At 40.4% G+C, this 24,623-nt stretch overlaps 1 protein-coding gene across 1 annotated transcript in view; it reads right to left on the reverse strand.

Annotated features, from left to right (window-relative positions):
• Positions 1–24,623, reverse strand: part of THRB (thyroid hormone receptor beta) — a 262,087-nt gene that overhangs the window by 101,398 nt on the left and 136,066 nt on the right. The window lies entirely within an intron of this gene.

Raw genomic sequence — 24,623 nt, forward strand, 5'->3', positions numbered from 1 at the left:
ACTGCATTACTCAATATGTTCTAGTTTTCTTACTCCCTTCCCAAATTTCCAGTACATGTCAGTCCTGCCACTGACTATATAATGGGTTTACTAAATCTTTGCAATACTTTGTACCATGTCATGTGTTACTGAATAAGACATACTGGCAACGTAGACAACAGTCTATAAAAGTTAGTGTGTTGAGATGTCTTGCCCATTTCTCAGATACTTAAGACATGAAGTCCACCACTACGTGATGTGAGTGCAAAGACTGAAAAGTAAATAAGAGCCTTTGTTGGTAGTGTAGTGTTAGGAAGTCAGAATAAACCTGCAAGCAGAAGGGAACGGAAGTCTTCTCTAAGTTTCCAAGAAGCTATTACAATGGATGGAAAGAGAACTATTAAATACCATAAAAATGGGTGATATTTCACACATTATATACCTCTGTGACCTACATAAGGTTCTCTGCACCAATTAAGCCAAATTTAAGCTATGTACAAGGGCTTACGAGTGACTTCATGGTATATACGGCTTTGTGGGGGGCCCTCTGCATTGGGGTGAATTTCATTCTCTCTATATAAACATTAGCTCTGATCCTCAAGGATTTGCTTGGTCCACCCATATGGACCCAGCAGCAGGACAGAGGCTTTTGTAACTTTTGCAATTTGTGTTGGAGGCATGGCAGGTAGGTTTTTAGAGAAGGGATATGGTAGAAAATGAAAGTGAAAAGGACCTACAGCCCATTGGAGGAATCCTGGTATGTTTCTGAATATTTTGACCTGTATAGTTTAAAATGATTCATGCACTGAGTTGTTCACTGCCCGCCACGGTGCAATAGAGTTAACGTAAGGTGAATAGGAGGAGATATTTCCTTTGCTTAATTTCACCCATTACCTATACTCCCTTCTTTCTATGTGCACTCTTTGAATACTAGCAGATGTCTGATTTCAGCTCCACAATTCATGTCAGGATTTGTTGACATGGGGATATTGACCAATAGTTTTTCTGGTTCCATTATAGCTGCTCTGGAATAGGTCCCTGTTTGGACAGTATATTCCAAATAAGTGACTATTCCAGTATAAAATCCTTTTTATTTCAGAATACAGCATTCACATAGGGAAATTATTCCAAAACAGTGAACAGGGGCAACAAACAGGGGAGTTTGTGAGGGAGCGTGAGAGGCAGATACACCTAACAAACATACTCTACACTTAGGCCAATCATTGCCTCCCAAAAAACCTGCAGGAATTAAAACAAATGCAGGCAGAAGTCCAGCAGCAGAGTCAGTTGGGGGCTATCCAGTTTATTGCACTGAATGCAGCATGTACAATTACCTGCCTTGTGTACAAGTGCCATATTGTGCACTTGCAAGCAACTCACGGCCTTCATAGACACAGTATAGTCCAGGGGTCGGTAACCTTTCAGAAGTTGTGTGCTGAATCTTCATTTATTCACTTTAATTTAAAGTTTCGCGTGCCAGTCATACATTAACGTTTTTAGAAGGTCTCTTTCTATAAGTCTATAATATATAACTAAACTATTGTTGTATGTAAAGTAAAAAAGGCTTTTAAAATGTTTTAGAAGCTTCATTTAAAATTAAATTAAAATGCAGAGTCCCCCAGACTGGTGGCCAGGGCCCTGGCAGTGTGAGTGCCACTGAAAGTCAGCTCGCATGCCGCCTTCAGCACCCGTGCCATAGGTTGCCTACCCCTGGTATAGTCTCTTAAGGCCAGAGTGATTGAACTGGTGGAACTAAAACAGATAGGTTCATAGAAGAGACTTTCAGGGATACAAGAGACTAGTCTCACCTCAGGCTGACAGCCTCTGTGCTGTTAGGGAGGATGAAAGTCTTAGGAAAGGGGACCATCAAGCTGCACTGGTAAGAACACGGCTGCCCAGGGGGAGAGGGGGGCAAGTGGGGCAATTTGCCCCAGGTCCTGGGCCCCACAGGGGCCCCTACAAAAATATAGTATTGCAACTTTTTATGGAAGGGACCCCCAAAATTGCTTTTCCCCAGGCCCCCTGAATCCTCTGGGCGGCCCTGGGTCAGAAACAACCCAAGAATTGGGATCCTCCTTCCAGATGATGTCATAGTATCATCTTAAAGTGAGGATACCTCCTCAGATACACAGAGAGACCCCCCGCAATCACTTGAAAGAGCAAGATAATAGTAATGGGGGGTTGATTATAAAAATATAGATAGTTGGGTTTGTGATGAGCAGGAGAACTGCATGGTAAATTGCCTGGGGGCAGCAAAGTCTGTGGATCTCACGAGACATCAAGACAGACCCATGTGCAATGCTGAGGAGGGTACATGTTATGGTACATGTAGATACCAATGACATAGGGACAGGTAAGATAGAGCTGCTAGAGGCCAAATTTAGGCTGCTAGGTTAGAGATTAAAATCCAAGACCTCCCTGGTAGCATTCTTGGAAATGCTTCCAGTTCCTTGAGCAGGACCAGAAAGACTGGCAAAACTGCACAATCTCAATATGTGGATGAGACGATGGTGTATGGAGGAAGAGTTTAGGTTTATGAGGAACTGGGGACCCTTTTGGGAAAGGAGGTGCCTATACAGGAAGGATGGGCTCCACCTAAACCAAAATGGAACCAGACTGCTGGCATGTAAAATTAAAAAATGTTGTAGAGGATATTTTAAACTAAGGGCTGGGGGAAAGTCGACAGGTGTTGAAGAGCACATGATTTGGACAGAGGCATCCTTTAAGGATGAACTTATTAAAAGGAGAACTTTATATCCTGGTAAAAAGGATAGGAGAGAAGATGGTAAAGTACAGTAAGGAGCTAGTGAGGAACAGTCAAACATGAAAGTCCCATTTAAATATAGTATGTGCAGGCAAGTAGGCAAATATTGACAAAATGTATAAATCCTTACATACAAATGCTAGAAGTCTAAACACTAACATGGGTGAACTAGAGTGCTAGGCATTAAATGAGGATATTGATATAATAGGCACTGCAGAAACTTGGTGGAATGAGGATAATCAACAGCACATGGTAATACCAGAGAACAAAGTATATAGGAATGACAGACTAGGTTGCGTTGGTGGGGGATTGGTACTATATCTGAAAAAAAGCATAGAATTAAAGAAAGTAAAAAACTGTGTACCACAGAATCACTATCATAGAAACTCCATGCTTGAACAATTAGAATATAGCAGTAGGAATATACTACTGGCCACCTGACCATGATGGTAACACTGACTGTGAAATGCTCAGGGAGATTGGAGAGGCTACAAAAGCAGAAAACACGGTAACAGGGATTTCAACTATTTCTAACTAACTGACTGCCTCTTGAAGCAGCTTGTTCTGGAACCCAAAAGGAGAGAAGCAATTATTGATTTCGTCCTAAGTGGAGCAAAGGATCTGGTCCAAGAGGTGAATATTGCTGAACTGCTTGGTACTAGCAACCATAATGTAATTAAATTTAACATCCTTGTAGGGGGAAAAATCTCAAAGAAACCCACCACACTAGCATTTAACTTCAAAAAAGGGAACTAAAAAAAATGAGGAAGCTAGTTAAATGGAAATTAAAAGGAACAGTCACAAGGTTGTAATGCCTGCAAACTGCATTGAAACTATTAAAAAAAACACTGTAATTCAGGGTCAAATTACATTTACCACTCACCCCTGGCAAATCAAAAATAAAAAAGCAAAACATTGTCAGAGGACCAACAAAATGCCACCAGGGCTAAACAGCAAAATAAAGAAGGCTGTTAGAGGCAAAAAGGCATCCTTTAAAAATTGGAAATCAAATCCTACTGAGGAAAATAAAACAAACTCTGGCAAGTCAAGTGTAAAAATATAATAAGGCAGGCCAAGAAAGAATTTGGAGAGCAACTAACTAAAGACACAAGAACTAAACAGAAAAAAACAATTAAGTCCATCAGAAGCAGGAAACCAGCCAAACAATCAGAAGGGCCACTGGACGACTGAGGTGCTAAAGGAGAACGCAAGGAAGACAAGACTGTTGCAGAGATGCAAAATTAATTCTTCACATTGGTCTTCACTGAAGAGGACGTGGGAGAGATCCCCACACCCAAAACATACTTCTGAGGTGACAAATCTGAGGAACTGTCCCAGATTGAGGTGTCAACAGAGAAGGTTTAGAAATAAATTGATAAATTAAACAGTAATAAGTTATCTGGACTAGATAATATTCACCTAAGAGTTCCGAAGGAACTCAGATTTGAAACTGAAGAATTACTAACTGTGATGTGTAACCTATGGCTTAAATTAGCCTCTGTACCAAATGACTGAAGGGTTGTTAATGTAACACTGATTTTTTAAAAGGCTCCAGAGGCGATTCTGGCAATTATCAGCTGGTAATCCTAACTTCAGTACCATGCAAATTGTTTGAAGAACAGAATTATCAGATACATAAACATGAAATGTTGGGTAAGGGTCAACATGACTTTTGTAAAGGGAAATCATGCCTCACCAATCTATTAGAATTCTTTGACAGCGCTGTCAAGCATGTGGGGAAGGGTGAACCAGTGGATATAGCATTCTCAGAGTTTTACAAAGCCTTTGACTAGATCTTTCACCAAAGGCTCTTCAGCAAATTTAGCAGTCACAGGATAAGAAGAAAAGTTTTCTCATGGATCAGTCACTGGTTAAAAGATGTGGGGGGGAAGGGTAGGAATAAATGGTCAGTTTTCACAGTGAAGGGACGTAAATGGAGGGGCTCCGTAAGGATCTGTACTGGGACCTGTACTGTTCAACATTCATAAATGATCTGGAAAAGGGGGTGAACAGTGAGGTGGCAAAATTTGCAGACGATACAAAATTACTCAAGATAGTGTGGCAAATTGCCAGTACTGTTCTCTGGGTCTCGCTCTTTCTCTTCTCTGGGGCAGGTTCAGGGCGATATTGCTTGCCTCTGAACCAGTTCTTAATCACTCCCCTAGTGTCCTTGGAGGAGGGGAGTGGAGAGGGAGGGACCTGGGCCCGCCCTCTACTCCAGGTCCCAACCCAGGGGCCCTGGGGTTGTGGTGAACCACTTGACTAGCGGTTTCTTCCCCTGGGTTACTTCCCTCTCATACCCGTCAGCTTGTGAAGGGCTTCTCGCCTCTCTTCTATACAAGCCTGGTGCCCCTTACCTAGGGTTTCTGTTGGGCTTCCCAATCCACCGCAGCACTCCTCCAAACCTTCTATTTCTCTCTGGACAAACTCTTCTCTTCTGCAATCTGCACTCTGCTCCAATCCAACCTTTCTCCTTCAACTACCACCCCCTGTCTGACTGAAGCAGGGGTTTATATCCCATGACTGGAGTCAGGTGCTCTAACTGGAGTCAGGTGCTCTAATTGGCCACAGCTGTTCTAGTTAATCTAAAGCAAACCTTCCTCCCTTGGCAGGGAATACGGCCCCCTGCTAACACTCTTATGCTGCCCTCTGGCCATGCTGTATCACAATAATTAAATTCAAAGCTTACTTCAAAGACTTACAAAGGGATCTCACTAAACTGGGTGACTGGGCAACAAAATGGCATATGAAATTCAATGTTAAGTACAAAGTAATGCACATTAGAAAAAATAATCCCAACTATACATACAAAATTATAGAATCTAAATTAACTGTTACCACACATGAAATATCTTGGTGTCATCGTGGACAGTTTTCTGAAAACATCCACTCAATGTGCAGTGGCATTCAAAAGTGCTTACAATGTTAGGAACCATTAAGAAATGGATAGATAATAAAAACCAGAAAATATAATAATGTCACTGTAAAAATCAGTGGTATGCCCACACCTTGAACATTGCATGCAGTTCTGCTCACCCCATCTCAAAAAAAAGATAAATTGGAACTGGAACACATAGAGAAAAGGACCATAAAAATGATTAGGGGTATGGAAGATCTTCCATATGAGGAGAAATTACAAAAACTGGCACTGTTCAATTTACAGAAAGAGATGACTAAAGGGGAGTATGACAGCAGTCTATAACATCATGACTTGTATGAAGAAAGTGAATACGGAAGTGTTATTTACCCCTTCACAAAACACAAGAACTAGAAGTCATGTGATGGCATTAATAGGCAGAAAGTTTAAGACAAACATAATAACGTACTTCACAATGCAAAGTAAACCTGTGAATCCCTTGTCAGCGGATAGTGCGAAGGCCAAAAGTACAACTTGGTTCAAAAAAGAATTAGGTAAGTTCCTGGAGGATAGGTCCATCAATGGTCAAGATGGTCAGAGACTCAGCCTGCTCTGGATGTCTCTAATTCTCCAGCTGCCAGAAACTGGCACTGAACAACAGGGGATGGAACGCTGGAATTTGCCCTGTTCTGTTCATTTCCTCTGAAACATCTGGTATTGGCTGCTGTCAGAGGACAGGATATTAGGCTAGATGGACCACTGGTCTTTTCCATTGTGGCTATTCTTATTTTCTTATGTAATAGCTAAATTATATTGGAATAGCTATAGTCAAATAGTTGTGCTGAAGTAGCTATGATCAATTTGTCCCATGTAGACAAGGTCTTATTTAACTCTCTTCCACTTCTCATGTCCTCTCTGTCAATCATCACTTAGTCCACCTATGTATGGATTTAATCACCCACGTATGAAATGTACATACATGTCAAACTTAGGTGATTAAACTCATATCTGGGAATCTGAATAAAACTAACCTAATATTCAAAGGTTTTCAGCATAAGTTACTCCTGCTGAAATCAATAAGGAGGTGAAAGTATTCAGCATTTAGACTGCTTAGCTTTGGAAAACAATTTTTCACTTGCAGGTAGAAGGTAAGTATTACAATTTCATTAATGTTATGAATTTGATATGTGCTGTTCTCTTAAAGATAAATAAGTTTAAATTCACTCTGAAATTTATTTGATGGGAACAATCAGGATATCACAGCACTAGATTTCATTTATAGCATATAAAAGGTCCCAGTGCAAATGTACTATGCTAAATATGGACCCAGCCTCAGTAATAGCTACTCAACAGAATGAAACTGGATAATAAACACAAGTTTATCTCTATATTTTAACTTGCGAAATGTGTAGCTGTATTAAAATCTGAGGTTTGGTTCCTACAGTAAAGAGAGTGTGAACTGAAGTAATGGGCACATAACACTAAGGGTCATTATGCATGTAACCCACTTATAGAAAATTGTATCATTTGCATTATACTTTTTTGTCCAGAAAACTACTACTGATTATAATCTAGATTATTTCACTTTTATTGAAATCTATTTGAAACGTTAAAAATAAAACTGTTCCTTTTCCAACAAGGCATATTAAAAAATTGTAAATGTATTCTATAAAGTTAAATGAGCACTAAAATAACATTTTCAAACTTTTTTGTACATGTGCCTGAAATGCCCACCTGCATGAATAAATACAGGATTTGCTGAGCACAATAGTTGTGTGTATGCATTTTTTGGTGTACCCATTCACAAACCCCTTTAAGATCTGCAAACCCTGAAATACAATATAGTCTAAAGTTCTGATCCTGTAACCATTTACACGAGAGCAACTCTCCCCAGCTGAGCAATTCCAGATAACTCTACAGGACTACTTTTTTTGTGATAAAGTTATTCACAAGAATAACTCTTTCCAGGACAAGGTTCTATATAGACAGCAGCCTTTTTGTTTTGTTTTTTAAATATTTGTAGCTCTATTTTCAAATACAATTGTCAATACAGAAAATTAACGTCTACCACCAAGATATCAACTCTGGATATAAACAAGACATTCAGAATCTGTCCTCAGTTGATTTTTTTTTGTGCACTGATATTATAGAAGTCCCTAGATCATACCTAAGAAAAATAAAGTGAGTTCAGGGTGGCATAATAATATTTAGCTCTTCCATAGTACCTTTTATATGAGAATCATCACATCCTTTATATAGAAGTTATATAATTAAAACCACAAACCATGAGTGGTAGGTACAATAGTTCAGCTACAGATAAAGTTCCAACCATACACCATTGGAATGCAGCCACTTTTAGGGTGAAACATGGAAGTACATCAAATCTACACAATTTATAGCAAGAAGTAATTTAGAATGCCATATTCAATTACAATTGCAGGGGGGATTTAATTAGGTACTGCAATTATCTGAGTTGGCCAGTAGGATTTTAACAAACCTATACTTACTGAAAGTTCTTTTTCACTGATTGCATATGGTCAGGACCTAATTTTATGGAAATCTCATCCAAAGATGGCACCTTGCCTCTACATCGAGCTGGGGCATTTGGCTAGTTCTAATTGAAATGGAAGAGTGTCACCTACTCAATCCCCAGAAATCACTTCCTGCAGTACACAGAGCAGATATTCTTTGGAGGTCTTTCACTCAAGTACACATATAGCCTAACCTATATTGTCGGAAAGGCAACTTTTATTCTTAATTTCCTTGTCTTGCCAATTTAACTTAGTCTTTTGGTGCTAGATCATCCTAGAATTGTGAAATTAATACCTATATCATACATTACCATTCTAATGCACTCCTTGTGCACCCATAAGAGTGACTTTTCTGGCTATATGCAGAACATGTTATGGCTGGTAGCAAAGGTATTACATAAAAATTCCCCCCTTCTCACTATTCCTCGCCTCTTTCTCCATTGCAATAAAAAAGAAAGAGAGAAAAGCAGTTTATATGATGAAGGTAACTTTCTGAAGAGCTTATGTGGAAGAAAGAGTTCTTAGTTTGAAAAAAAAATGCATATCCAATCCTGTTAAGAAGTTGTAACGTATTGCAACATATGCTGGCATAGAGCCTCTTGTTTATAAAGCGCCGCTTTTAGTAGTGTACTTGCCACTGTAGTTCTACATAAACTGATGATTTAAAACTGAATTTTCATTGTAATATCTAAAGAATTTTGGCTGACTGGTAAGAAAATGGCACACAAATGCAACATTACAGCTATTCACACCCTGTTTTATTGTTTGCTTCCTCATGTTAAGACATGAGCTATGATTATGTACCCAACAGCTAAACCAGAGAAACATGAAACAATCTAATAAAGAAAAATTAAAATAATAATTTGAATAAAGAATAATGTACATCTTCTTTGAGGTGTTCAGATACATACTGCTCATATACATTTACTATATAGGTAAAGAAAATGAAAAATAACATAAGGCATAAATCTGAGAAGTCTTATTTCAGATGGCTGTAACATACCGAGAAATGGCACATTTGAAACCTATATTATGGTCAAATTGAGAGGGGAGGCTAATAATTTATTTTTTATAGTTTCATCTTTGTCTAAAGAAAGAAATTACCAAGGAATGTGCTGTTTGCAGTGTTGTTTCAGCCAAGTTGGTCCCAGGCTATGAGAGAGGCAAGGTGGGTGAGGTAATAACTTTTGTCGGATCAACTTCTGTTGGTAAGAGAGACAAGCTTTTGAACTACACTGAGCTCTTCTTCTGCTAGTGTTTGTTTTCAGAAGAACTTACCCCTATGTTTTCTTTATAGCTACAATTTTATAAAATAATAATTTCTCAAGACATGTATTGTTCACGGTAAAAATGCCTGATGACCCATAACATTTCAGGTTCCAGTCCATCACTACAAGCCACGCACATGTCTTTTTAGGATGTTTGCTCTGCTCATGACCATAGTTTGTAGAGAAGGGCTCAAACCTGTCGCAGCTCTAAAGCCTATGCTCAAACATGGCATTTGTTTGGCCAATTGTCGGTCAAAAGGTCACATTGGTACCGTATGCAACACCGTAGTGCGGTGTGCTACATTATAGTGCCGTGTGCATTTTCCTGCTCTTTTCCCTGGTCACCTAAGGGTCAGGCTAGTGCCGTGTGCAAAATACCAGCGTGCTGTGTGCATAGGGCTAGTGTGCCGTGTGCAAATTCTGTTTACGTGAAGGGCACCAGCTCGAAACCTGGAAGGCGAAGGAGTTAGGGACCAATCAGACGCTGACACGAGTAAGAAAGCCTTCGAATAAAACTGCATCTCACGCTAAAATCTGCAGGAGTATCTGCGTGTTAGCTGAAAGGCCTGATCATCCTTTCAGCCAGGGTCTCCTCCGGATTTAGCCGGCTCGGATCGTGTCGATTCGCTTTCCTTTTTGGATTATTTTCCCGCCAATTTGTCATGCCCTTGGTGTCTGTACTGTTGGTCAGCTGCGCCTGGAGTGTGCTGTAAATACTCTGTTTGTTTAGCCTCTTTCCTTTTGTCCCTCCCTTACTTGATACCAAGATGTGTATATAGTATATGAGAGTTGAATTGTTGTATTAATTGCTATTGTGGTTATTTGTTGTATTTTACAAGATTCGGTTAAGGTGCGCACAGTTTACTTAGTTTTGCGTATCTGCCCTGGTTTTTAGTGAGCAGTTGATTACAGACTGCTTGGTTTCTTGTTGTTAGATGCAAATAGACTGTTTCAAAGTTGCGTGTATATACTTGTTCTGATAGTATTGTTAGTTTGGTAAAAGTGCTCCTCCCCAGCCCAAGTTACAACTCATTCCCCATTAATAAACAACCACTTGGTTTTGAATTACAATCTGTTTTTCATTTTGATTTTCCTCTCTCAATCAAATCCTTACTCGAACCTGCATTGGTCTCGGACAAAACCAAAACTCAGCTCCCTGGAATTCTGAAGCAATTCTATTCAGAATCCAGACTCAGACATTTGTAGCTAGTTTCTATGATGGATTATTGCTAACGGGCTGATCAAAATCCCAAGTCTGAAGAGTAGCAAATTCTGGGAAAACTCAGATCAGAATGTTAGAATCCAGACCCATCTCTAATAGTAATCATAATAATACCCTTTTGTAACTTCAATTCTTTACATTTAACACAGAAAAGCTCTGACCAAATCAAAACATAAGCTTAGGAAAAAACAAGTTTCCCATACATCAAATTATTATACACAGAATTTTCCATGGGTTCACAAGGTAAATCTGAAAAGAATGAGGAGAAAGAAAGACACATAAAATAACAGAAAAACAAAACGATAGTTAAAAACATGATTGCTTAGTGTTCAAACAGACATAATAAAAACTGAATTATGATCCTGAAACAGAAATTTAATCCTTAGTGGATAATCCTTAGTTTAACTGGATAGAAACTAAAGACAAGTAGTTAAGTCCATGAGTCCGCATACAGCTCACAATACTGTAATAAAAATTTGTCTTAGATTTTATTGTTATTGCTTATGATAGATCTAGATGGAAAATTACCTCTTTTTTTCTTTCTTTTTTTTCTTTTTTTTTTTTTTGCCATTGCATATTTTCTTCTCTGCTTAGGCCACCTGAAAGACTTTCTAATTCAAAAACTTTGTCCACTGTACAGAAGTCAGTCTAGCTTTTGGGGTCAAAATCATGGATGAAGTAGAACCTCATTTTTAAAACTAAATTATTGGTTTGACATACCATGGGGATAAGGACAAACCTTTCAATATCCAAATTATGATAGACCATGTATTTTTTACAAGTTTTAATCAAAATGTGTACACTTGGGCCCATAATCTCAACAGCACAGGTTAAACCAATGACGCAAAAGTCACAGCTTTAGTGTTGCCTGGTTTGCTGCTAATAGGTTATACAAAACTATACTATTGGACTTTAGCTATGTTTGGGCATTAATTTTGCTGTAAATTTAAACCACGCCATGACTGTTGACAGCATATGGATAAGTGCTCTTTCTTCAGGTATGGATAAATCTAAACAAATGATTTTATTTTTCTGCTCTGCTTTTCAGCGTGAGTTGCCATTCTCCTAAACTAGCACATCACTAACCGCACCATAACTCATTTATACTGACCCACATCCGTTGCCAGCTTTTCAGGATCTCTCATTTTGATGTCTACTGCCTCCTTTTTATGGTAGCTTAAAAATCCAGAACTCTCAGGATAAATACATTCATGTGTTTTATATAAAAAGCTTGTGTGGCACTTCAGATAGACTTTAATAAAATAGCTGAAATTCATAACTCTTCAGAACTTTTCTGAGCTGGGGGAAAGGAGCAGTTAGTACAGAATTGCCTGTCTGTCTGTCTCTCCCTATCTGACCAGCTCTTGTTCTAGGACCTAGGTTGAGGAAAACCCACCAGAAGTGGGCTGGCCTTCCTTTTGGAAAAAAAACCCTACCCTATAATTACATCCTGAACAAGAAAAACAGGAGAAACACACATGTAGAACTTAATCCACCGATTGGAATGGTGCCTGCAAATCAGCAACAGGAAAAAAGGGAAAGAATAACTCACCATGATAAATTGTAGCCAAGGGAAGACAATTGGATAGCACCTCTCAAGTCAGGAGTCTTAGGGAGCCCATATTCTCTTCTCCAGTCTGTTCTCTACTCAGCCCTCCACCCCGCATAGGGGAGAAAATAAGGAGGAAAAAGAAGCCAAGAGACTTCAGGGACTGTGAAATAAACAATTAGATCTCTTGTGCCAACACTTCTTTTAAAAACATTCACTAATAAAGCTCCCAGATGCCAGCAAGAGGCAGAAACACTAGCACGCTGTGCTGTAACAGCGCATTTAATACAGTGTTAGGAGACACTTCATACCTTTCCCTTCATTGCCAAAACTCCACCCCTTTACTCACCACGGCTGAGGCCAAACTCTGCTCTCTGTTACACCCATGCACTCCCATTAAGTCACTAGCTAAATGATGACAAAATCTTCCTTGCTGTTATTAACAGCCTTGGCCCTTTTTGAAGTTTTAGTGGCATCTCACTTCTGCCCCTTTCCCATGCCTAATGTAAGGTGGACATCAATCTCCTGAATTGCTAATATGAGCTACCCCCTTAGTTTTTTTTTACAAAACAGGCTATCAGTTAAGTGGAAACTGGACAGTGCTGGGATAATAAGCGTTTTAATGTCTAGGCTGCTGGTTTGAAACAGCCCAGGACTGTAGGGATTGATAGTCATTGCCATTCGATGACAATTCAGTGATCAATATGAAATAAGCTGGCTGATTTAGTCCACTTCTTTAGTTCAGTTCTTAGTGGGCAGGTGTTGACCGTGCAAAAACACCACCAATTTTGGCACAAATTAGTGATCTCAGCAGAGTGCCCACAACCTGAATGAGTTTGGCAGCTTAAGACAGTCTCTCCAGAAGAGTGGTGAAGGATAATGTGAAGGAAGATTCCCTTCAATATGAAGAACTTTGGCTACCAGAGCTAAAGGATAAAGCTATTCATTAGCTCTGTTCTTCTGTTTACCTAGAAACTTATTATTCAGCCACCCACAGACATATTTTCTGACTCACTCACTCAAGTTTTCACATGAATTTAATAATCCTGAAATGTGAAAAGTCATGCAAGAGTTTTTATTAAGTGGGAATCTACATCTCCACACACAGACTTTCTCCTCTTGCAATACAGAGGATGTGTCACCCCTCAAACCTTGAATAACAGTAGGGAGACCAACAATGAAAAAACAGCATTGTTCCTAAGTCTCAGCTGTTTCACATATTTAACCCAAATTTCCATTTCCCTTGTCCTCATGTTTATACATGTATTGTGTTACTATGATTTGTTAATGCCAGATTATAAACATCAAGGAATTTAAATATCTTCTTTATGTATAATGCATTTTCTAGATTATGTTTTGTTAATCCATCTCGTTTTGAGTCATTTTGTTGTGTTTTGACAAAGTATTTTCCCATTTGTGCCTTTAAAATACAGTATTTAATAAATGACACGTAAAACAGATGTCACCAACCACAAAAAAGATGATGATAAACCATTTAGAAATCAACCACACGTGCTCTTAGACCAAGGTGGTCACTGGCCCTAAATACAGCCATGTTGAGGAGCAAGGCGTCATCAGCTGCTCTCCTCCCTCGTGCACTGCTTGTTCGGGTTGCCACTTTGGCTGTAGGGGAGGCTCTGCAGGGCTGTTACTCTGCTCCTCTGCCCATGAGTGAGTGGGTGAGTGAGAAGCAGGCAGAGTAGAGCTCTGCTGGTGGAATGGGGCAAGTAGCCCTGTAAAGAGCTATAATAACTTCCTTTGCCCCGAGAGCAAGGGAGAACAGGGAAGGAACGGTGATTCACAGTTCTTTCCTAGAGCTGGCTGATCCCGAGGTGGTGCAGCTACATGCTGCCACCCAATTCAGGGCTAGATGTTAAATCACCATTACAAGGTGCAATCGGTATGTTTTTGTTAAGAGCTTGATAGATAGGGATACAACTTTTTCTTTTATAAAAACTAAAATGAGAAGGCAGCTGAGTGATATATATATATATATGTACCTGTCCCCTTCTCACTAATTTAGCTAATTTTATAGCCTGAATTTCTAAGAAGGCAGAGTACCGTGCCAAATGTCCTTTACTGGACTATTTTTGCATTCATCTCCCTCAAGCAGCACTGCTGTATCATGTATCAAAACAACCGCTTGTGTGGATTTGATAGCCTGCTAAAAAGTAAAGGTTACCCATAGCTACAGCAATGTGAGCCCTGACTGGAATTTACCAGCTGGTTTTCCTGGAGTACCTTTCACTTTTGAGTTTGCTATCAGGCTTTGCTCTCCTTTCCCCATGAAAAACTCCCCTATACACTGCCACCTGAACTCCAAGTTTGAACTCCTTTCTCTACACTCACATTGAGTGACCTTCCTTCTGGTGAACAGAGCTGAATAGGAGTCCTTGACTGATCCTTCCCACTAGGGCTCAGTGTGAGTTTCTGAAGCAAGGCCAGCTCTGCTGTAGTAGGAGCTAGTGACCAGAGCTGAGAATTAAACCGAGGTCTCTAGCACTGAGCCCTTGCCGCATGGGCACTGGCCTGTTCAGCTTCCTCCTTTTTATTCTTAATTTCACTGGATATGATTCTGACATCATATTCCTATGCTTTCCCTGTCCCCTCCCCCGCCATTAACCTGTTATCTCCCTGTTTCATCACTTTTGTTTATTGCCCCTTAGCAAGTTTCCTGAGACTCACTTAACTCAAGGGTATCTAGTAACTCAGCTGTCACCCTTCCTGACCACTTAGCACCATTTAAAGCGAGTTACAGCGCGCACAGCATTTAATTCTCTTCTTCTTGTCCAAGATCTCAGAGGCATGACAAAATTACCACCCATTTGTTCTTAGATTTTGTTTTAACCAAAAACTGCCAAAAGATGTTTTTCCTGCAGTGGCACGGAGGGCTGGTCTACACTGGGGGGGTGGGGGGGGAAAACGATCTAAGATACACGACTTCAGCTACGTGAATAGCGCAGCTGAAGTCAAAGTATCTTAGACTGAGTTACCTACCGTCCTCATGGCGCAGGATCGACATCCGCGGCTCCCCTTGTCGACTCCGCTACCGCTGTTCGCGTTGGTGGAGTTCCGGAGTTGACAGGAGCTTGTTCGGGGATCAATATATCGCATCTAGATGAGACGCGATATATCGATCCCCAAGAAATCGATTGCTACCCGCCGATACGGCTGGTAGTGAAGACGTACCCCAAGCCAAGCAAGCAATACTCCTGCCTTCTCTTGATGATGTTAGCAAGTCTATGGGAGGCTGTTAAGCTCTGAAATTCAGGGCTGGGCCAGGAACATTTAGAAGAATGCCAAAATAGCTGAAAGAACTGACTTGCTCAAGAAATTAAAGCCCTTCTGACTATCTTCCAGAATTCTGGTGAAGAAAAGGGAGGGAATGAGAGAGATTCAAGAAAAATGGACAGAAACCCAGCTTGAAGGTTTAAGCCAGAATAGTTTCTGGCCAAACAGAAAGGTTGGCGAGTAAACAAATGAAGGCTTTATTACAGGCTTTTGTAAGCAGCATTATAAATACTACATGAAAAATGTCAAGCCATTTAGATTTCAAGCACCAAGATAGGATTTACTCTAGAAACAGAATTGTGTTGGTTGATATCTCTTCAAACATTTCAGCTGAACATCAAAACTTCAGGAAAACTTTATCAAGTGAGAATACAAGGAGCTGTTGACAACTACAATATTCAAACATTTAATCAAATGGCAGAGAAACTATGTTCATAAATTGTACTTCCCTTCTTTTGGTGCCCCTCCTCAATATTAAAGGGAGAAGAGGGGTCCAATTTCTTAACCAACTCATCTTTCAGAAATGTTTGAAAGTAAAATATAAGCTGACACCTGAAGGTCATACAGTTTTGCTAATCATTGTCCTCTATTTTTTTTAAATGGGTAAGTAAAATAGTTCCTGAGCTGTAATCTAACCCCATTGTTCCTCTCTGGCACAGGGAAAAAAGTAAGAAAGCACATAGACCTTCCTAGCTGAGGATTTACAGTACAGTAAGGCTCCTTTTCATCACTCTGGCAAGATAAAGGAGTCTTGGGTTTTAGCCCACGAAAGCTTATGCCCAAATAAATTTGTTAGTCTCTAAGGTGCCACAAGTACTCCTCGTTCTTTTTAATTGACTAAGAATATGAACAATTACCTGACAACGGGAACATTAGCAGCCTGCCTGCTTGGCTGTTACATTTCTGCTCTGCCTTGGGGACAGAGTCTGCTTCACACAGCCCCACGCCTCCAAGCCCAGAATACCGCAACAGCAAGCAAGATGGACAGAGTGAGTCTCTCTCACTCATTGGTAACACAGGCATGAGCCCAGCCCCACCTGCTTAATGTCTCTCCATGGAGGCGCATGCTCACCCAGCCTCCCTCCTCCGCTCTGCAGCGATCTGCTCTCTGCTGCCGACTACTCCCAGCAGACGTGTCCGGACTGCCCGGGAAGGAGAGTGTGTTCCCCACAGATTTCTTTACTCCCCCATTTTTGTGTGGGGCAGCCAAGAAATCTGCAGAAGGTATGAATTCTGTGCTCCCACAGGAGTAAACGAAATGGAGGCTGTATGGGTTAGAAGATTGTGAACATCTTATTCCTCCTGCAGGAGGAATGTCCTATGTCCCCCATGCCAAGCCCACTTACCCTGCCTTTGATGAGAGGAGGTGACTACCACACCCAAGGAGTAGTGCTGGGCGGTCACTCACTATAAAACATCAAGCAAAAAGAGTCTTTGTGTAGAGTGTTAGAAACATTCTGAGCTTCAGCTTAGAATTTCTGAATATCTTCATTTTTAACAATGAAACATTAAAGGTTGCCTCCTGTCTCCTGAATCTTCCTGCAGCCCAGGACACTCTAATTTCTCGTCCCTAACAGCTAAAAATAAACAGACAGACACCCTATTCTTCCTGCTCATGTCCTCCCGTCACCCAGAGACATACCTGCAAGACAGGAAAGCCTTCCACAATATCAAAAATAGAAAAAAAATGAGCCAAGAAAAACCTCAAAACACAGAATTAAAAAAGGAATAACTTCCTTTTGGTTAAATATAGAAAAGCTAGTTTGAAGTTTAAAGAATCTGCAAGAATCAGCAAAACATGAATTATAAAATTCTTGTAGAACTCTTGGTCCCATAAATCACAGTATGAGATCTGTTTACTGCATACTGGATATACATGGAATGAGACAATGGTTTCATATTCTGAAATGACATACAAATAGCATAACTTCTACATTTGTTTTTATTTGTTAGCATTATTCTAGCTGTAGATATTTTTATTTAAAGCTACGGGTCCATTACAGGCTATATGCTGTGCAGTAAACAGTTTAAACAGTCCATGTAATCATATGAAGGTGGAAGCCATCAGCAAAATGCTGCTTGGCAAGGGGTAGCTTAAACACTGATGTTGCAATATTATTTTGCTTTTCCTATATCAGGAATGAAACTATACTCAAACTAAACATATGATCATAGTTAGATAAATGTCAGTCATTATTTAGTATTATTAATCTAAGGACTCTTTAGCATTCAACAAACTATGAGTCTAATCCTAAAAGCTTTACTCACATACGTAATCCTTTCTCACTCATATATAAAGCTAGGTGAAGAACTGATTTTTGGTTTGCTGGCCGTTCTAATAAATAGATGAAAAAACTGGTTTGACCCAAACCAAATCAGAAAAATTAAAATGTCAGTGAATTGAAAGAGTTGACAAAAGTTTTGTTTCGGGTCAAATTAAGCAACCCAAAATGAACTGTTTAATTTTGTTTCCTGGCACGTTTTAACATAAAAGCAAAGGAAACAAAAGGCTAGATTCCCAAAATGGCTGGAGGAAAAGGAGATGATGGTGTTAGTTCTGCTTCCTGGCTATAGGCTATTCTGAGGCTGGGCTCTCTCAATCTCTCTTGTTGAAGCTGTGCCATATCGCATAAATACTTGAATAGTCACGGGACCAGAGAGAGTGAAAATGACTCTATAATCCAGTGGCTAGGGCACTCCACTGCCATGTGGGAGACCCTGTTCCACACCAGCAGAGGGAGAAATTGAACTTGTGTCTCCCACAGCCCAGGAGAGTACCCTCATCACCGGGATAAAGGTTATAAGACCGACGGAAGCACTACCACTGTCTTCTACTCCAGCCATTTTGTGAATGGCACCTAAGCCCTGGAAAAAAAAATATATTGGCCAAAACAATTAGTTGAATTTGTGACTAGTTTCAGGTTGACTGAAGCTTCATTTTTCAGTGAATAAACCATTTGTCCAAAAAATTTCACTCAGCAATATTCACTAATCTCATTGGGTTCAAATAGACTTTTTACATGAGCATGGATAACTCACAGAGGGTAATTGTTGCAGGATGGGAGTCTATGATTCTGGCTACAACTGGAAGTGGAAAAACTAAAGTACACTGGCAAAGCTATTTCTGTCATGACTGGAACCAAGGATTACTGGAAATCAAATAACACCATTCTCAAAAGATTTCCATCCCAACTTTTCGCTAAACCAAAGGACAGTTGAACAAGCATCCAAAACGCTTGGTTGCCAGTGTTGGACTGTTGACCTTTGGCTGCCACTAGTTATAACATGGAACCAATGCATGCACCCATTTCCAGTGATTTACTATTACTTTGCACTTATATACAGCCTTCTATCCAAGGATCACAGAGTGCTTTACAATCTTCAATAAATTTAGCCTCAATATACCTACACACTTCTAAGATTAGTATTATTTTACATCTGAGAATATTCATGCAATGGGACTACTTGGTTATGTGTTTGCAGGGTTGATCCCTCAGTGACTGATGTTTGTAAAATCAGGTAGAGTTGAGATTAGAACTCAGGTCTCATAATTCCTAGTTTTATACCTTAATCCTGTCAGTCTCCCTGACAATAGCACACAAAGTATAACCCTAATAAACAAGATGCATGGGGAAAAATTCTACAGATAAAAATTTTGGGGTAGGGGGACAGAGATGTTTAAAATTATTTGTTTATTTCCACTTATTTGTAGCACAAATCAATAGGAAAGATGATGCAATGGAATTTGACAAATGAAAAGAGCTTCTGGTTCTGCCTTACATCTAGGTCTTAACATGCTCTGACAGAGGCAGCTACGTGGTCCAGTGGTCTGAGCACGGGGCTGGCAGCCAGGAATCCTTGAGTGAGCTTTCATCTCAGCTCTGCCACTGACTACCAATGAGGCCTTGGACAAATCATATAAGCAAACTGAGGCAGGGAAGTTATCTGTCAACTAAGGTCAATAAAACCTTCCTCAAGTGGCTATTGTGAGGATTCATTAATATTTCTACAGTCCTTGGAAAATAAGAAGCACTATTTGTTGGGGCTAGCTCTGCAAACATCCATTCAAAGTGCAGCATCAGTCGAAAAAGCAAATAGAATGTTGGGAATCATTAAGAAAGAGATAGATCAGTGGTTCTCAAACTGTGGGTTGGGACCTCAAAGTGAGTCGTGGCCCTGTTCTAATGGGGTTGCCAGGGCTGGTGTTAGACTTGCTGGGGCCCAGGGCTGAAGCCGAAGTCTGAGCCCCACTGCCCAGGGCTGAAGCTGAAGCCCAAAGGCTTCATCCCCGGGTGGCAGGGCTCAGGTTACAGCCCCTCTGCCCTGAGCTGAAGCCCTCAAGCTTCAGCTTAGCCCCACCCCTACCCAGGAGGGCAGGGCTTGGGCTTTGGCCCTCCTGCCTGGGACAGCGGGTTTCAGGCTTTGGTCCCCTTCCTGGGGTCATGTAGTAACTTTTATTGTCAGAAGGGGGTTGCGGTGCAAGGGTGTCTGAGAAACGCTGGGATAGATAATAAGACAGAAAATATTGTATTGCCTGTATATAAATCTATGGTACGCCAACATCTTGAATACTGTATGCAGATGTGATCGCCCCACCCCCATCTCAAAAAAGGTATATTGGAATTGGAAAAGGTTCAGAAAAGGGCAACAAAAATGATTAGGGGTATGGAACGGCTGCCATATGAGGAGAGATTAATAATACTGGGACTTTTCAGCTCAGAAAAAAGACGACTAAGGGGGGATATGCTAGAGGTCTATAAAATCATGACTGGTGTACAGAACACAAATAAGGAAATGTTATTTACTCTTTCTCATAACACAAGACCTAGGGGTCACCAAATGAAATTAATGGGCAGCAGGTTTAAAAAACAAACAAAAGGAAGTATTTCTTCACACAATGCACAGTCCGTGGAACTCCTCAGCCTTGGAGAGGGCTTGGCAGGCTGGGCACAGGAGTACAGTATAAAGGGAGCCCAGGCCAATGGGTCAGGAGGCTCAGTCGTTCTCTAGTTCTAGGCAGCATCCTGTGGAGGGACCCCATCACATCACCTATTGCTGCATTGTCTGCAAAGCGTCTGTTAGTGAATCAGTGAAACAGGGTTATTTCTCTCCGTGAACTCCTGCTGACAGATCTAGGAATTTTTAGGATTCATTCTTTTTGAGAGAGCATAGTACTTCCCTGAACTAAGCATACTTCTGCCCTGTACTGAAGATACTTTACTGCTAAGAGGCCCGATACTGCAATCCTTACTGCCCAAGTGGTCTCACAGAAGTCAAAGTGACTCTCACGTGACTAATTACTACTCACATGAGCAAAAGTTGTAGGATTAGTTTCTTAAATAGGAAAAGGACTCTTATGCTCTTGTTAAGCGATACTGTTTATGGTTATGCACCTTTACTTGTGTGTTTAGACATAGGGCATGCCCCTTTTTTTTAAACAGAATGTTAGAGGAAGATTTTTATCATCTTAAATGGATTAAATTTACAACACATTTAGTACAAAATTATAAGCACATGTTAAATTTCAGTGTGTCATCTTCACTGGGCCATTTTCTGGGAGCAAGGCATTTGCCTATTAGTCTAAGGAATTCCCTAATCTTCTGACAGAAAGACTTGTAGTGAGGCAGTAAAGTAATACAGCAAGGAACAAAGCCAGGCCCTGGTTTCTGATGTGCAATTCTTGGTGTGTCATGTGCATTATTACATGTTTAAAAAACCTGCCACAAAATAATTCAACATTTGATGCCCTGCACTGAATGTTACACACAAAACCAAGTGAGTAAATTCTGCCCTGTTCTGGGACAAGACTGAAGTGGGGCAGGGAATGGGAAGTAAGGAAGTGGAAAAGGTCTCCTGTTTACACAAGCAGGACAAAACCCCTCCATAGCACTCAAGTAATCCCAAAGAGAGATAGCTGGCTAATATGCTAATTTACATATCATCAGCTAAGGGGTGTGAAATCACTCCCGCCTGCTTCCTCCCCAAGCAAGGTTGTGTATATTCTGCTATCAGTAACAGCACCAGCTGGCAGTAGTGGGGAAGCATGTTCTTCTGCTCAGAAAAACAGCAAAGTTGCTCTCCACAGCATATTCCTCTCAGTGTGCTGGCAGCATTTCTGTAGAAGATAAGATTCCAGGTAGCATCTCTACACATTAATGCACTGACTAGGGCAGAATTTCAGGATAGTCTACTGCAAATCCTCACTAGTCCCACTGCCTGACCACATATTATGGAATGAAAAGGTTGCAGTGCTCTTGGAACACTGCAAATCTTTGATCTGAGAAAGACAAATCAGGGGCACCATATTCCCCACTGACTTGCAACCCACTCCCCTCCCCGTCATCTACCGCTTTCTCTATCCTTCCCCTCTTGTGAGGCACAGCTCATCTCGCTGCTGGTAGCACCACCTCCTCTCCCTACCATCTGTTCGTATTGCTACCTCCCCTGTCTGGCAGCCAGCCTGGGGAGCAGTCAGAAGTTGTCCTAGCCTAAACAGTACTCATTTTGTAAAGTTCTCAGATGTTATGGTGAGGAGCACTACAGATGTGCTTATAAATACAGAGACCCTGACCACTGTCCAGAATTATTTTCTCCTCATAACTTAATAATCGGATGATGCTTATTCACAATAGGGTGAAATTCAACCCAGGTATGGAGGCTACATAGACCTTACACACCACTTAAGCCTCACTTGAACTATTAATATGGGGCTTGTGTGGGCTCTTTACACTGCAGTGAATTCAGCCAGTAGTGAATAATATAGTTAATTGAAGTGAAAATGAACATCTGCAAAACTAACACATTATCATCCTTCAAATCCCTCTTTAAAAACTTTCCTTTGCCATAAAGCTTCAAAAAAACCCACATTGACAGTGGCAAGGTTGCCAATGCGTTAGGACCACAACCTATCATGCTGGCAAAGACTGTCTCATTGTTTCCTTGTACTCCTCTGTCCGTCTGTCTGTATCCAGCCATTGTTTCTTGCCTTATACTTAGATTGTAAGCTCTCTGCAGCAGGGACTGTCTTTTAGTCTGTTTGTACAGAACCTAGCACAGCGCGGTCCTTGCCCATGACTTTGGCTCCCAGGTGCTGTAATACTATCATCATCAACACTGGAGTTACAATTAATTAAAAACAGATGTCCCAGAGCGCATCTACCAACGTAATTTATGCCATCATGTGCCAGCAATGCCCCTCTGCCATGTACATTGGACAAACTGGACAGTCTCTACGCAAAAGAATAAATGGACACAAATCCGACATCAGGAATCATAACATTCAAAAACCAGTGGGAGAACACTTCAACCTCTCTAACCACTCAGGGATAGACTTGAAAGTGGCAATTTTGCAACAAAAAAACTTCAAAAACAGACTCCAAAGAGAGACTGCTGATCTCGAATTAATATGCAAATTAGATACAATTAACTTAGGTTTAAACAGAAACTGGGAATGGTTGGGTCATTACACTAATTGAATCTATTTCCCTAGGTTAAGTTCTCCTCACACCTTCTATGGGTCATCTCNTTCTATGCATCCGAAGAAGTGAGCTGTAGCCCATGAAAGCTTATGCTGAAATAAATTTGTTAGTCTCTAAAGTGCCACAAGTACTCCTGTTCTTTTTTAATCAGATTCCTCGTCTCTAATGGACTTGGGATGCTGTGGAATGTTCATGAGGCTATTTTACATTACATGTTTCTCCTGAGTAAGATTTCAAATCAATATAGTTTATTTTCCAATTGTTACATAGATGATTCCATATTTTTTTCTCCTTTCCTGCTCCTTATATGCAGATACAGAAAATATGATCAAGTGTCCATTGGGAGTGAACAACTGGATACCCAAATATTTCCTCAAACTCAATTATGACAAAACTGAAACATGAGCATGAAGATAGCAACAGGGTGGAAGCAAGTCCCCCCACCAACTGCGATAACATAAAAAATTAGTAGGAGACTAGTTTGAAGGCCAGCATACTAGAATGAATATAAGGCCTAACAGACTGCAATGGGCTAGCAGTAAAGATGTCCCTAGGGTGGGCTGTGTATTAGTAATCCTCTGGCCCCAGCAAGTCAGCAAATATTTGCACAAAAGACACAACAATTGTTAAAAGGAAAGATGTTGCAACTTTCATGGAACTTGATGGAAAGAGCACCAGCTGCAGGAGCGAAGAGTTTAGAGAGCCCCAACGAGATAGTCTGTTTGCATATGGCTGGAATTGCAGCACCCTTGTAAAATGTTTTCTTAGTAAAGATTTAAATTAGCTTTAGAAACATGAAGTCCTCTCCTGTTATTATGCAGCACGTGGCAACTGAAACAGGATTGAACATTCATGGATCTTAAACATACATATGTATATTTAGGAGAGAGAAAATATGAACATTCTCTGCTGGGGTTCTCTTTTTTAATAATTATTATATGATTACACAAAATATCCACAATACTACAAAATGCTATATACTTGCATCTGTCTTAAGTCTGAATTACCGTACTTAACTACTGTGTGATTAAGACCTCAGCCTGCTAAATGAACACAAGGGTTTTTCATATTTTTTTTAAACAACAATAAAAATATCAAAATCAATACACTAATGTTTGTAAAAGCACTCTAGGAGCCCCAGACAAAAAAAATGCTCTATAGAGCAGGTGTAAAGTATTGTTATGAAAGAAAGGTGGCAAAGATATGCAAACAGATGTGCAGGAAAAGGTTCTGTATGAGATGAAATAGCAGCCTTAGTAAGATACACAAAAGTTACGTGTACACAGGGTGACCAGATGTCCCAATTTTATAGGGGACAGTCCCAATTTTGGGGTCTTTTTCTTATATAGGCTCCTATTACCCCCCCCATCCCCTACCCCCATTTTTCATACTTGCTGTCTGGTCACCGTACATGTGTAATGTACTGGCTTTTTCCTTAGAAGTTTCCTAGCTAATACTGATCTGGCCCAACATGGCTTATCCTGTAATATTTGATCAAGGCACAATCTTCAGTGGTATGGCTGCAGGGTTTTTTATATGCATTCAGTATCTGCTGTATTCATTAAAGTTCCAGGGACTGAGAAAACAGCAGCAGGAATCAAACCCAGGCCTCACATATAACACTGCAGAACACCACAAAGGCTTTTGGTACATAAAGGATAAAATATAGCCTCATTGAAGTCCA

Source organism: Chelonoidis abingdonii, chromosome 2 (assembly GCF_003597395.2).
Source record: "Chelonoidis abingdonii isolate Lonesome George chromosome 2, CheloAbing_2.0, whole genome shotgun sequence".
Lineage (NCBI taxonomy): Eukaryota > Metazoa > Chordata > Testudines > Testudinidae > Chelonoidis > Chelonoidis abingdonii.